The following is a 14438-nucleotide window of genomic DNA, read 5'->3' on the forward strand; positions in this document are numbered from 1 at the left end:
TCCCGCCAGAAGGCAGAGGACCTTGCAGGTTGATATGTTTTGGGACCCTTGGGGTGGAACAGTTTTGTTTGTAAACCCCAGGAGATGGGAATCTGGGCTTTGGTGGCCAGTGGGCTTTGGTGGCCAAAGGCAGCCTGTGTATGCCCAGCAGCCAGGCAGAGGAGAAAAGCCAACTGAGAAGGCAAAAGCTGGTACTGATGCTAAGTTGAGAAGCCCTGAGCAGCTGTTAAGCAGCCTGAGTATGCTGAAGACCTGTGAGTCTTGTAAAATCACCCATGGGTGATGCCCTGCTCGTTGTTGAGGGTGAGGAGCTGAGGAACCCGTCCTTGGGGGACGGGTGGGGAACGTGGCTTGGGGTGGAGCCCAAGCCGCATGTAGAGTTTTGATCCCCGACCCATGTGCTTGTGCAGTGGGTTGGCCTGAGTGCAGGGGTCTGCGAGTCGCATTGGTGGCTGTGAAGGCCGAGTGTTGGAGCGACTGCAGACAGAAACCCTGAGGGTTGGCGATTACCCCCAACAGAATAGAATCGCCAATCCCAGAGTGAGTGCATCCTGGGGGTGGATGCTGTGTGTGGCTTGTAGCCAAGACTACAGCCAGAGAAGGCCAGGAAGCCTGACGGCTCCTGGTGCGTTACAGTAGATGCCGTGAGTGATTCCCCTCCCTCGTATGAGCAGTGCCTTTGGCAGCAGATTTGGTGGCTCATCTGCTGGTACCAATAATTGTCTTTTGCACTAGGGTGGTGCCTGCCTGGACTTATTTGTGTTCTGTTATATTTTGTTATATTGTGATGTATTTCATTTACTTTTGTGGGCCATGGCTGCAGTGTTCATATTGCCAAGAGACATGTGTTTGACTTGTATATAAAGACTGATAAAGAATATATGGCAGAAAACCCTGAGGGGGTGGACTGTAGGGTAAGGGAAAATGTCATGCTTTTCTGCCCTCCCACCACCAGGATAGATGATGGATCCTTGCGGTCCTGAATGCATGCCTGATGGCGGACACCTGGAGTAGGGTGTGGGAATAGGTAGATGGGATTCACCTGGGCTAAGACTGTGCTTTTTAAGAGCGGTGTCACGGGGACGCCAGGAGAAGCCAAAGCAGAAGCCGAAAGAGAAGCCAAGAAGCCGAGAAGCAGCAGAACGAACAGAAGACCAGAGAAGCAGAGAGAAGGCCAGAGAGCCCAGATAGAGTGAGGATTTGCTGGGGGCTGAGAGGCCTGCGTGCACCCCTGCCTGCCATATGCCTGGTAAACCCCAATAAAAACCTGCAAAACCACTGAGGACTCTGACTCTTCCTTTACTCGGCCTGCATGGGATCAAAGAAAACCTGCCCTGTGGTCTTCCTGACCCTACACCTTGGGTTATATTTCAGAAAATAAAAATTACAGTGGAACCACTATTGAGAAAAGCAAAGCTCGACTATTTTTGTCATGGAATGCAAAAGTGCATGAAGGGGGCATAGTACTGTGAAGTGGAAAATAAAAGATCATCTTTCAATTTTACATTTAGCATCAACTAAAGGCCATGCACACACATTTATTGTAAGTAAAGAGTTGAAGGCCTCCCTGGTGGCACAAAGGGTTAAGTCTCAGTCTTATGAAGCAATTCACAGCACCTGTTCGATTCCCAGGCAAGATGCTGACCTACATGGCTCAGCAGACCTCCAGTCTCACGCACTGCTCCCCTCAGCAGTGTATTTCAATCAATCCACCTGTTCTGCTCCCCACTCTGTCTCTGGTGAATCCTCTCACCAACCCCACCTCCCATACCTCTTGCCTATACCCCAGTTTTTGTGCAATGAATAAATCTTTAAAAAACTGAAATGTTCCTTGAGGAGTGGTCATCAGGAACATATAATACTAACTACATTAAATTAACAACAGTGTCACTAATGTCAAATGAAGCCCATTGGAAAGTTCTATATGCTTGATATGCAAATGAAGCGCCATAAAAATTAGGCTGAAGTTGCATTTTATGCAAGATGGAACTTTGTGCTGTAGATACAAAAATCCAATTTCATATACATAATATTATGGTCATAATGTGTTTTTCTCAACACCGAAACAAACAACTAAAACCCTTGGGACTGAATGCCCCAAGCAGTCATGCTCCATTGGCTCTGTCTGTGAAGTGCAGGCCATGAGGATTACTGGGAGTGAGGGCTATAATTAGCAGTTTCTTCCAATGCATTGGAACACTGGAGTACTTCTTTCACCTGTCGTTGTAACCAGTTAACCATTGAGTCATAAAGGATGATTTGATAACACTTTACATATTCTAACTCCATAGGAAATTGGGGGAGTCATCATCATAACAAATTCTTCAGGAGAGCAAACTTACAATACAGGCCTTTCAAAATCAACACACAATTTCACATTCAACTTTACTTTTTAGTTCCAAATTATAGTATCAGTATTTCTCCAGGTCAGTATAAACTGTAACTCCCATGTAATTACATGCCAAGAATGCAGTAATTACATGCTCAGTATCTAACTTGAAGTAGCAGTACTAAAACTGTAGCTCAAATATAATTTTCTATACCACATGTTGGCAGCTGTGTACATCTAACTGCAGGCATGCCACATAGAGATTCTGAACAGTCTCAACCTAACTACTAAATTATATTGCATGTATCAGTTTATAAAATGAAAGGATTCAGGTAAGGAAGTAACTTGATTTCTCTTTAAATTTGTATCATCTTTGACTTTGGGGGGATGTATTATTAAATGAATATATTTCAGTAATAAATGCTTTAATCCAATGAAAATACCTATAAATCATGTAAATAGAAAGTATTAATACATTTAATCAAAAAAGTTTCAGTTTATAAGAGAAAAATGTGTTCTAAGACTTTATATACAATAACTGTCAATGTTTTTTCAGTGTTAACATTTTTGAAATCTTGCATTTCTCTAGCCCATAATATGCTACTATATGTAAAGGACTTTTCTTAATCACTACACATATCTACTTATTTAGGAAATAAAAAAGTTTGACATAAAAAGTTTTGAAAAGTGTGCTTTGTACTGTTAACCTCCTATATTACCATTAGGATAATTATCATCTGAGGACGTATTCACATTTTATGTTGAAAATAAACAGTCATATATATATAAATCTGTTATCTGGGAAATCTACATTTTTCACCTCCCTCGCTCTTCTTTTTTACAGCTAACTCCCACACTACTGAAAACATGCAAGGATTACTGCAGAAGAAACAAAGAACCACTGTAACATGACAAATCACTGACAATAAAATGTTTACATATTTAATCCCATTGTTGAAGAAACTTAAAATGCAAACAATAGGATTAAGTATCAGAATTTGATAGTTCTCTCAGTTTCAGCTGAGCCTAAATAAGACTTTTCCATAGACTTACAAAATGATTTATTTAACTTCTTTTATAATTTCAATCTACTGATATGAACTACCCTGAATTTTACATTCTTACTAAATTATGTAAGTTTGGTCACAGACTACAGAAGAAATATTATGATGTATCTTTTGATAGGAGTTTGTATCTTCCTCTTTGGGCAGGTAGAAAAAGTTATATTTGTTTTCCAGAAAATATTAAACAAATCACTGCTCTACTTAAAGGTGCCACTGATGACGACAGAGGAAGAAGGCAGTTCCATGGACAGGTTCTACTCACCACAGCAAAAGCCATGGGAAGAACACTCAAGGACTGCTGCCAAGTCTGCATCACAAAAACCAGGGAACCTCTAAAACACCCCCTCGTGCAATAGCTGGGAAATTCATTACTAAAAGTAGTAATCATTTTGCAAAAGTACCAGCAGATTGCACACATTACCTCCTGCAGATTGAAGTGGGAATAACTAAAAGAAAAAGGGTAATGATGGTCAGGGGAAATTGAATTTTCATGGCACTTATCTTCTGTGTCATTCTATTTGCATGAGAACAATGTTAGCCACAGACATTATTGGACCCTAATGAGAACAGGAGCTTCTCCCAATGGGCAGGAGCCAGGATGGGTGTTGATGAAACCAATCTATCAATGAGATTTTAAATCATGTGATAGTGCCTGCTTTGCTCAGGGCCCATGTGGGTGGGCCTTCCATCGAAGGAGAGAAGAAATTAAGAATGATGACTTGAGAGAGTTCAAAGCACACTCGCCTCTCTGTCAGTTGGCCTTTAATGATAACGTACTACTGCTTTCCTTAAAGAGCTTCATGTCTTATTCAGGGTAAATGGTGAAAATGTGGCATTTTAGAACCCATGATGTGTTTTTCTATTGATGCTGTCAGTGTGACTGGCCGCTAAAGGAAGAGTTGTTTGTCAGTTCCCATTCTCTTCAGTGATTCATCAAACAGTGGCAGTTCATGCATGCAGTATCAGAAGAGGAATAAATAACTTAACTGCTTCACACTGAACACTCACATATTTTATTAAGCTGCCACCAACCCTGGGGCCATTCAGCATATCAGATGACAAACTCTTCTGGGGGAGTCTCTGGCACATACTTTTATTATACGCTAATACCGGCTACAAGTATTTATTATCTAGGATATAAAAACATGTTTTGAATTCCAAAAGCTGGAGATGCATTTTATCCCTTGACCCTATTCTTTATGTCAGGAGTAAACAAGCATGATATCTATTAATAATGTATTCAATTTGTAAATCACTTTTTCTGCAAAGAACCCCACAACACCTCCTGAAGTATTCCCAATTACATCTATTAACTTACCTCACATGGAGAGAAGTCTGTTTTTCACACATTGGGCTACATTAGTGCCTGCGTAGTATTACTCTAAATCAGAGCTATTGCAGGGCAGATGATAGTCTTCAAACATAGCTAGCAGGGGCCATTCTTATAAAGGCTGATGGACCAATATTCATTGAGAAAGGTTCTACTAACCACTTTTGGCTCTCAGTGAGCAATACCTTGTGTTGAAACAGGGTTTACTGAGCCCTGGCATGCGTCCAACTCATACATCTCACACACAAAAAAATGCCATCTTAAATCTCCTTCAAAGTTTTCCCTGTTCACCTTCCAACCCCTGGGTCAGCCTGGGAGAGAACAATTACGTGCACTTTAGGTGGCCATATTCAGAGATCAAGGAACTAAACTGGAGTTGCATTCATATGAGAATTTGGGTTGCAATTCAGCTATGTTTTCCTTCCCTCTATCTTTAATACCAAACAACTGAATTAACGAAGACAAAACACAGGGGCAATCAGGGTTCCGTTTTAGGATTTCCTCTGTGTAGTCTTACTGCTTGGCTCCCACAACTCCCATAGGAATTTTAGCAAATATGTACTCACTGAAATTTAATATCTAAGTAGCAATGTTTATTCCCCAGAATCAAATAAAGGTAATCTGTAATAGAGAAACAGTGTCCCAAAAGCTCATTTAGAAATGCTTTGAGAACACAGAATGCATTTCCTCATAAGCTCTTTCAACCTACAATACAGTGAAGTAATTCATGATCATTGTGCCAAAAACCCAGAATGTATAGCTTCTTTGCCTATTACTAATTGCTAACAAGTCCCCACTCTGTGTACTCAACAGCCTTCAGGGTTACCTGACCCTTTTCAATGGGAGTAGGCTAAATGTGTAAAGAACTTTCTCTGTTCCCACACAGAAAGCAAGAGAATGCTCCTCCAAGTATCAACTTGTTTTAAGTTTCTTTGCTTGGAAATTTAACCTGGGAATTGGAGACTCATTAAGCTTTCAAAAGGAAGTAAAACTTTCAGCACTGGTCACTGAAGTAAAATATAGTACACAACAAATATTGTCAATTAATTTTTAGACATATGAACCTTTTGTTTATATGTTATCCTAAATATAATGGGGATACTAATTGTCAACTCTGTTATCATTTGCCTAGTAAGTTAAAATAAAACTGCTTTAGTGGTCAACACTTAGTGAGTTAAAAAAGAATAAAGAAAGATGTTAGGTGCTTATCAAATTTATGAATTATGAGAAATATAGAAAAATTATATGTAGTTTTCAGTATCTAACATGCATCAGAATCATCTGAAGGAATTATCAACACATCTATTAATAGGCACTGTTTCAGAAATTCTTATTATGTAGATGTAGGGGTGGGGCACAAGTATTTATATTTCTAACAAGTTTCCACGTGCTGTTGCTGCCACTGTGGTAATACACTTGACACTGAAAGAAAAGTACAGACATTAGAGACAGAGCACAATATCCATTTCCTAGGGTATATAATTACTATTGATAGTTAGCTCAATCCTTCTACACTCTAACCAATGGGAAAAAAAAAAAAAGATTCCTAAACACCAGCACAACTTGTGAAAATTAAATTAGGTACTATAAAATAGTCTGCAATATACAGAAGCTTAATAATGCTAATACTTTATTACACGGACTCAACTGAGATCTTTGAACTATATTTTGTAATAATCTCTCACTTTAATCTGCAACAGATAGGGAAATATCCTTTCCATGAATTTCTAATTTCTAATGGCTAATATACCTGACAGTCGGTTTAACTAATAATGGTTTTCCAATGTCATAGGCACATCAATACATTAACAACTCAAACAGGCAGTGAACACAAAAGCAAGTAAGGCAATTGGCATCCATTAATATTGGCACCAATTTGTGGAAATGTGCAAAATTATCTACATGCATATATGTTTGATTTTATGTAACATGATGTCAAGCAAAGTCAAATATGATTGTGTTTCCATCATAACTTCTAGCTTATATTAAACCTCTTCCCATTCCTTCCTAAGCAGGGCCTACATACCCCTTTATTAACCAAACCACAAATAATCCAAATTTGCAAATCATACAACAACAGTAGAAGAAAACACCAGGGAGAAGGACTTGGAGATTTTTATCCTATGTCATATATTCTTTATGTTTTCAAGACTATGACTCCTATTAGTTACATTCCTAAAAAGTGAACATTGAGACTAAATTTGTGCTAAAATGATATTGGGAATGAGTGCTTCACTTGTTCCAAAGCCACTGAAATATTTTACTGTATAGTACTTGTAGGAGGTCAGCCTTGATCTTCAAGGTAACAGAAACCATTAGACAGAAGCTTGGAACATCAAAGGACTAGCTAAAATGGGAAAAACAATGAACAAAGTTCATTGGATGCCAATAGATCATTAATAATACAGGTGAGGAATGATGGAAGCTAGGGTGATGCAGGTGGAACAGGAATAAAGAGTACCAGTTGGAGAAACATCTTAAGTGGATCATTTGTGGCAATGCTTTGAATATGAAGGGAAGAGCAGAATGGTGTCAAGTGCACAGGAGAGTTATAAGTTCATTTTGGGTGGTATTAAAGTGAAGCACCTTTGAGACTAATAGCAAATTCAGGTAGGCAATGGGTTGAGCTCAGAGGAAGCTCTTGAATGAAGACAGAAATTTGCATGTTATCTAGAAATATGGCAATAAAAGAGGTAAAGGCAGATGAGAATTTCCAGAGTAAGAAGAGTAAAGGGCTCTAAATTTAAATCAAGATGAACCAGAATAAGTCGTAAAAGAGACCAAGAAAGAGAGCTCAAGGAGGTCGAACTAAAACCTTAGTGCTAGATTATGGAAGGCAAAGACAGTAGGTGCTTGAAGACGTGAAAAGGGAATACTTACATTGTGAAATGGCTGGAAGAGTGAAACAAAGTAGAAAATGAAAATCATGCAAAATGTTGAACAACATGAAGGTAAAGTGGCTATTTTAGTTGAGTAATTAAACCTGCATCCAGATCACCTACATATTTAGTTTTCTATTAAAACACTAACAAGTGCACTGGCATTCTATTTGTTGTGACAAACTACCACACATTTACTAACAATGCATTTTTTTTTTTTTTTAATGAAAGGTCTGTGGAATAGAAAAAATTTGACACATGATTCCCTGGGCTAACATCAAAGAATTAGCAGGTTTTCTGGATGTTCTCTAGAAAGATCTATTCCTTTGCATATTCTAGCTCTAAAGGCCACCTATATTTTGGTATGCAGGCTTCCACCTTCAAAGTCAAAATCAAGGAGCAGAGGCTTCACATCAGATGACTAAGATTCCCTTCTGCCTTCCACTTCCAGCTTCAAATACCCTCGTGATTCTCCTGAGCCCACTTGGATAATTTAAAATAATCTTCCCATCTTAAGATCAGCTGATATGCCACCTTTATTCCACCTATAAACTTAATCTCTCTTTGCCACGTAACCTAGCATACTCACAGGTTGAGGAGATCAGCACATGGGAATATTTGAGGGCCATTGTGACCCCCCCAGATACCAAGTCATCCAAAATTCACTGAGCACTGACCAATGTCCACTAATTGCCCTCATTTTCTCAAAATGAAGATTTCTTTTAAAAAAACATTTTGAGGAGATATTTTGCTAGGCAAAAATCTCTATTTTAACTTAGAAAAACTAGTATCATTAGCTGATTTTTCTCTGTACCTACTGTTTCTTGACTATTTCTCTTCATACTAAAACAAGGTCAAAAAAGAAAAACACAAATGTCTAGAATATAATGGGAGATATTTTATTCATATGATTTCATGAGAACTTTCATTAGGGAATTTAAAGTGTATATTATGTTCTCAGAAACTTCTGAAGTGTGGGATCTCATTTTATTTCTGTAACAAATCTACTGTGAAAATGCTTTTGAAAGTCGTCTTTCTGAGATATATCAAGTAGAAGAGGAAGTAAATTGTTCCATACTGCTCATGTTGACAGAATCAGCACCAAATGCACACAGAGAAGATGGCAGAATTCTGCTTAAAACAAAGAACTTCCACCTAAGTATCGTATTTGTCTAATAATAGAATGACTTTATGAGAAGTCATTTCCCTTTAGTATAAGTATTCAAGCAAAGGGTGAAGGGCTACAATACCATTATAAAATATGAATGATAAAGAATCATACTGATTAGAGGGCCTCCCCAGTGGCACACTGGGTTGAGTGCAGTGCTGTGAAGCTGTCTGCAGCCTCTGCAGCACCGGTTTGAATCCTGGCCGGCCAAGGAGATTCCCACATGGCAAGGCAGACCTCTCCTGTTGTGCCCACTGCTCCCCTCAGCAGTGTACTTCAGTCCTTCTGCCTGTTCTGCTCCCTGCTCTGTCTGGTGAATTCTCTCACCCTCCCGCACCTCTGGCCTGTACCCCAGTACTTGCATAAATAAATAAATCTTAAAATAAAATAAAATAAACTTTGCTTAAAAAAGAAAATCATAGTGATTAGAATGTTGTATTGAATCATGATCAAATTTCTTCCAATTAATGTGGTACACAGATTTAACTTACATGTAATCTATACCATGAAAATGCCTTGTGTGTTGTTATATAATATTATTTTTTAAAGGTGTTAATATCATTATTTTACAATTGACAGTGTCTTTTTATGTCTAGTTTTCCCTCAATATTTAAAGGTTCCATGTTATGGAAGATTTGAAGGGCAGGGTCTCCCTGATGTTGCAAGGGGTTAAGCACCACACTATGAAGCAATCCTCAGCCTCTTCAGCATGAGTTCAATCCCTGGCCGGCCAGAGAGAAACCCACGTGGCACAGCAGACTTCTCCTGTCTTGCCCGCTGCTCCCCTCAGCAGTGTATTTCAGTTAGTCTGCCTGTTATGTTCCCCACTCTGTCTCTGGTGAATCCTCTCATCCCCCACATCTGTAGCCTATACCCCAATTCTTGTATGAATAAATAAATCTTTCAAAAAAAATATTTGAAAGGCAACTGGAGCTAAAGAATAGGTCTTATTCCACTCTACATTGTTTGAGAATGCATAAAGATGAATTAAATGTCTGAAACTCTATACTTCCCAAGGTCCAATGTTTGTGCTGTTACAATGCTAACTACAGGGCATGATCTTGGCTGCATATTACATGGAAGAGTGGAAGGAAAAGTGCTGATTTATTTAGTTTCCTTAATGATCATATTCCATTTATGGAGTGGATATGAACATATTTTTAGAAGAGTACAATCCACTGAGCCTGAATAAAAAAGACTGAAAAAATCATAATAGGTATCTAAAAACTGAAGAGAACAAATACATAGCCAAGAAAACTTTCAACAAAAAAGTTATTCAGGCTCAGATTGTTTCACTGAAGGATTCTACTCTTCACAAACTCAACGTTTTCTAATTTGTGTAAGAGAACAGTATTCCCGTGATATGAGAACTAGACAAAGACTTCATAGGCAACAAAATAATGTAGGTCAATACCCTATATCACTATAAATGCTGATATCCTCAACAGAATACTAACAAACTAAATGCAACAACATATAAAATATGCATAACATTACTACATAGGATTTATTTCAGAGTGCAATCCTGATTTAACATATGAAAGGAAATCAATATAATATAACAAGAGAATAAAGAACAGTTACCAAATACTCATTACAATGATGCAGAAAAATATATATTTGAAAATTCCAGCACCCTTTCAAATTAAAACACTAAGAAAGAGTAAAGTACTTCTTAACCTGACAAAGATCAACTAGAAAAATTTTACAGTAATATCATACTTACTATAAAAAGCTAAGCTTATATCAGGAAGAGGATAAAGATTCTAGTTTCAATTGGGGATAGAAGATTCTACTTCTATTGTACTGAAGGTACTTTTAAGCCTAGACAATTAGATAAGGAAATTAAAAGGAGGGCAAACATTCGCAGAAAGAAGAACGAAATCATCTCTATTCCCAAATAACATGATCCTAAATCTAAAAAATACTATGGGTTTGTTTCCCTTAGAATAATAGTCTCTACATTAAACAAAACAAAGAGCCACCCTACTGATTGGGAGAAAAATTTTGCACTCCATAAAATGGAGTAAGTAAGGCGCAGATGACAAAGATCTTATAAGAGCTCACATGACTCAACAAAAACAAAGTAAACAATCCAGTCAAAACATGGACAGAACTTAAAAAAATACTTGCCCAAAGAGGAAATGCAAATGGCCAACAGATGCATGAAAATATGTGCAACCTCACTTATAATAATCAGGGAAATGCAAATCAAAACCACGAGATACCACCTTACATCAGTGAGAATGGCACATATTTTAAAAAAACAGCAAAAATAAATGTTGGCGAGGACGTGGAGAAAAGGGAGCTCTCCTACACTGCTGATGGAAGTGAAAACTGGTCTAATCACTATGGAAGGCTGTGTGGAGGTTCCTCAAGCTACTAAAAATGGAGCTACCATATAACCCAGCAATTCCACTCCTAGGAATCTACCCAAAGAAAACAAAAACATTAACTCAAAAGGACACCTGCACCCAAATGTTTACTGCAGCATTGTTTACAATAGGTAAGATATGGAAACAACCCAAATGCCCAAAAACAGATGTCTGGATCAAGAAGATGTGGTATATATATATATATATCTCTCAAAAAAGATAAGCTCATGCCATTCACAACAACTTGGACAGAGGTGGTAGGGATTATGCTCAGTGAAATAACTTAGAAGGAAACAGAAAAATATCAGATGATTTCACTTACAGGAGGAATATAGGGGACCAAAAAAGGGTTCAGGAAAAAAATAATTAAAATAAAAAAATTAACATGCAATTATAAATCAGACACATTCTGCAGGGGATGAGGAAAGAGAGGGATCCAAACAGGTGAGGTAAGAATACAAAGGGACTATGGTGATGGTGCACAGGTGAATGGGTAGTGGGAATTTTAAGGGGAATACACCTGAGAAGAGAAAGTATACATTGTACAAATATGAACAATGATGTAAAATATATATAAATAAATTTTAAAATTAAAAAAAAAGAATAGTAATCTCTAGGCCAAGCCATGTTGTTGCAAGTGACAGGATTTCATTGTTTTCCTTTAATATTGCTAAGTAGTACCGTTGTTTATATATACCATAGCTTCTTTATCCAATTTTCTGTCCATAAGTCAGATGGTGGTCCATAAAGACACAAAACATATGAATGAACTAAATAGAACAAAAACAAGCTATAAGATTATTAGTGGTTACCAAAAGAGAAAAGCAAAGATGAGCAAATTAGAGAAAAAAGTTCTTTTTTATGGCAAAGTATGGAATTGGACTTTCAGTGATAAAGTTATTATAACAAAGACAGATGGTAAGTTATAATGACAAACAATCTGAAACTTATAAAATGTTATATTGCAATTTTACTTCAATAAAAATAATGATAAATAGGTAAAAATATATATAAAAACATCTTAATAATGCATATACATAAGATACTTAAAACTGAAAACCAAGTTCTGCAAGTTTGTAGATACAAGAAAAAATAGAATAAACAGAAAATAAAATTAAGAAGAATTTCCATTAACAATTACATTCCAAAAAATCAAAATACATAAGAATAAATTTACTATAAGAAGTGCAAGATCTGTACACTAAAAACTATAAAGTATCACTGAACGCAAACATAAAAAGACCTATATAACCATGATCACATTCTATATTTGTGGGTTGAAAGAAAATATTTTTCAAATGTCAATACTTCACAATTTACCTATAAAGAAAATTTCATAAAATCCCCAGCTTCCTTATTTGCATAAATTGAAAAGCTAATTCAAAAATTCATAAGGAAATGCAAGAAAACCAGAAGAACCAAAGCAATCTTGAAAAAGAACGAAGTTAAAGGAGACAGGCTTTCCAATTTCAGAACTATTATGAGTTGACTAATCAAGTCAAACAAACAGATCAACGGAAAAATAAATGAGAATCCATAAATATAACATATTTTTATTTGATACCGGATAATGACACAAAAACAATAAAAAGAGGAAAGGAATAATTGTTCAACAAATGGTACAGTAAATTGCATATGTATGTAAAAGAGTAAAATTGGGCCCCCATCTCACACCAAATGTAAAATTAGCTCCGAACATTTAGAAGAAAAAAACTTTTTGTTTTTGGATAATTAATGGCTTCTTAGATAGGATACCCAAAACATTTTGGACCTTGTGAGATTGAAGGGCCTCTGAGACACTTAAGAACCCTTGTCAAATACACAGTTGGGAACATGTATCTTAGTTTAGCAGAATGTTCTGCTTACAAACATAAATGTGGTAGTAATTGGCATACAGGTTATAACAAAAGCCATATGGATGGATGAAATGGCTCAGGAACCATGTACAGGTTGTAAGGAGGATTTTGAACTGAGCCCTAAGGAATTTAAAGTTTTAATCACCCGGTACCAAGAACAAGCCTTACAGAAGAGACAGAAGGAAACACCAGAAATGTAAGAGAGAAAAACTAATTTTTCCATTTACTATCTTCGATTAAAACAATTCTCTTTTGATATATAAGTCCTATTTATCCCTGAAGTCTCAGATCGTTTACTTCTAGTTTTTTATTCATTTAGTTTCATTTTATATTTGTATAGGTAATACTACTTTGGCTCATATTAAGCAATAATTATTTATGTTCTTATTTATTCTGGAGGATAACAGGTGATTAAAACACATAAAAGCTCACTTCTAAACTGGAAATGTATGTACATGTTGTATTGAGACAAATGAAAGAGGTGAATTTTTTCATTTTGATAAAAAGATGGTAAGTTCTAGGTTCATAATTGAGCTTCCCGTTTAAAGAGTACAGTGTCTTCTAACAACATTATGATAATGGAATCTGACTGTAATTGGGAAAATAAACTGTATATTATTAAAAACTTAATTATACTTGCCACTCTAACTGGTAACTACTATGTCTTGAAAGCATCTGTTCCTAAAGTTTATTAAACTTGACTTCCATGTGTTCAAATCCTGACAACTGTATAGTTTCCAAATAATTTTCATTCTCTATAACTTACTGCTATAGTCACATCCACGTTTGTTTTCTTTGCATCACATCATAATAACCTATCCTTGCAAAACATGGGGAATCAGTGTCCTTATGGAAAAAAATAAAGCTCATTTCAAGATTTCACTCATGCAGCTGGAATCTGGTTTACAATCTGGGTTATATGTTTTTTTCCAACCCCACTTTGAAGTATGGTTATCCCCAAACATTTGTCTGTTGCTCCCTGAGAAAAGGTGAGAGTCAGGGGAGGGGAGATAACTTGGTCATTCCGGGCATAAATATTTTGTTCACCAATCATTTTCTTTTCTGATATACAGACAAATAAAAAAAGAACCACCACTTGAGATAAAATGCTGTGCCTAACTTTCGGGGGCTTCTTTTTTATTAATTTTTAAGGCAAGAAGATTATATGAGATGACCTCAAACAAGAAGGACTTACCGCTCTACCCTTCTCCACATTTTACTAGAAAGAATTTTCTTTTGTTCTCAATGCAAATGGTCATTGGTTCATTTTCTCTTACCCGGGACAGTTATGTCACATCTCTTGACTAATACGCATGCATTTGCCACTAAAAGACATTTTAACTGAGAGCTGTCACATCCGTCATCTCCACTCGGCCTGTTTAAAAATTTTATCTGCCGTCTTGAATTAATTTCAGCTTGCCTGAGCCCAGCAGGGGA

The 14438-nt window shown here is 36.8% G+C and overlaps 1 protein-coding gene across 8 annotated transcripts in view; it reads right to left on the minus strand.

The window, feature by feature from the left end:
• ROBO2 (roundabout guidance receptor 2) overlaps positions 1 to 14438 on the minus strand; it is a 584098-nt gene that overhangs the window by 458639 nt on the left and 111021 nt on the right. The gene's annotated exons all lie outside the window — the stretch shown is intronic.

The sequence above is a fragment of the Talpa occidentalis genome, unplaced genomic scaffold, assembly GCF_014898055.3.
Source record: "Talpa occidentalis isolate TD23 unplaced genomic scaffold, MPIMG_talOcc4v2.1 talOcc4.4, whole genome shotgun sequence".
Lineage (NCBI taxonomy): Eukaryota > Metazoa > Chordata > Mammalia > Eulipotyphla > Talpidae > Talpa > Talpa occidentalis.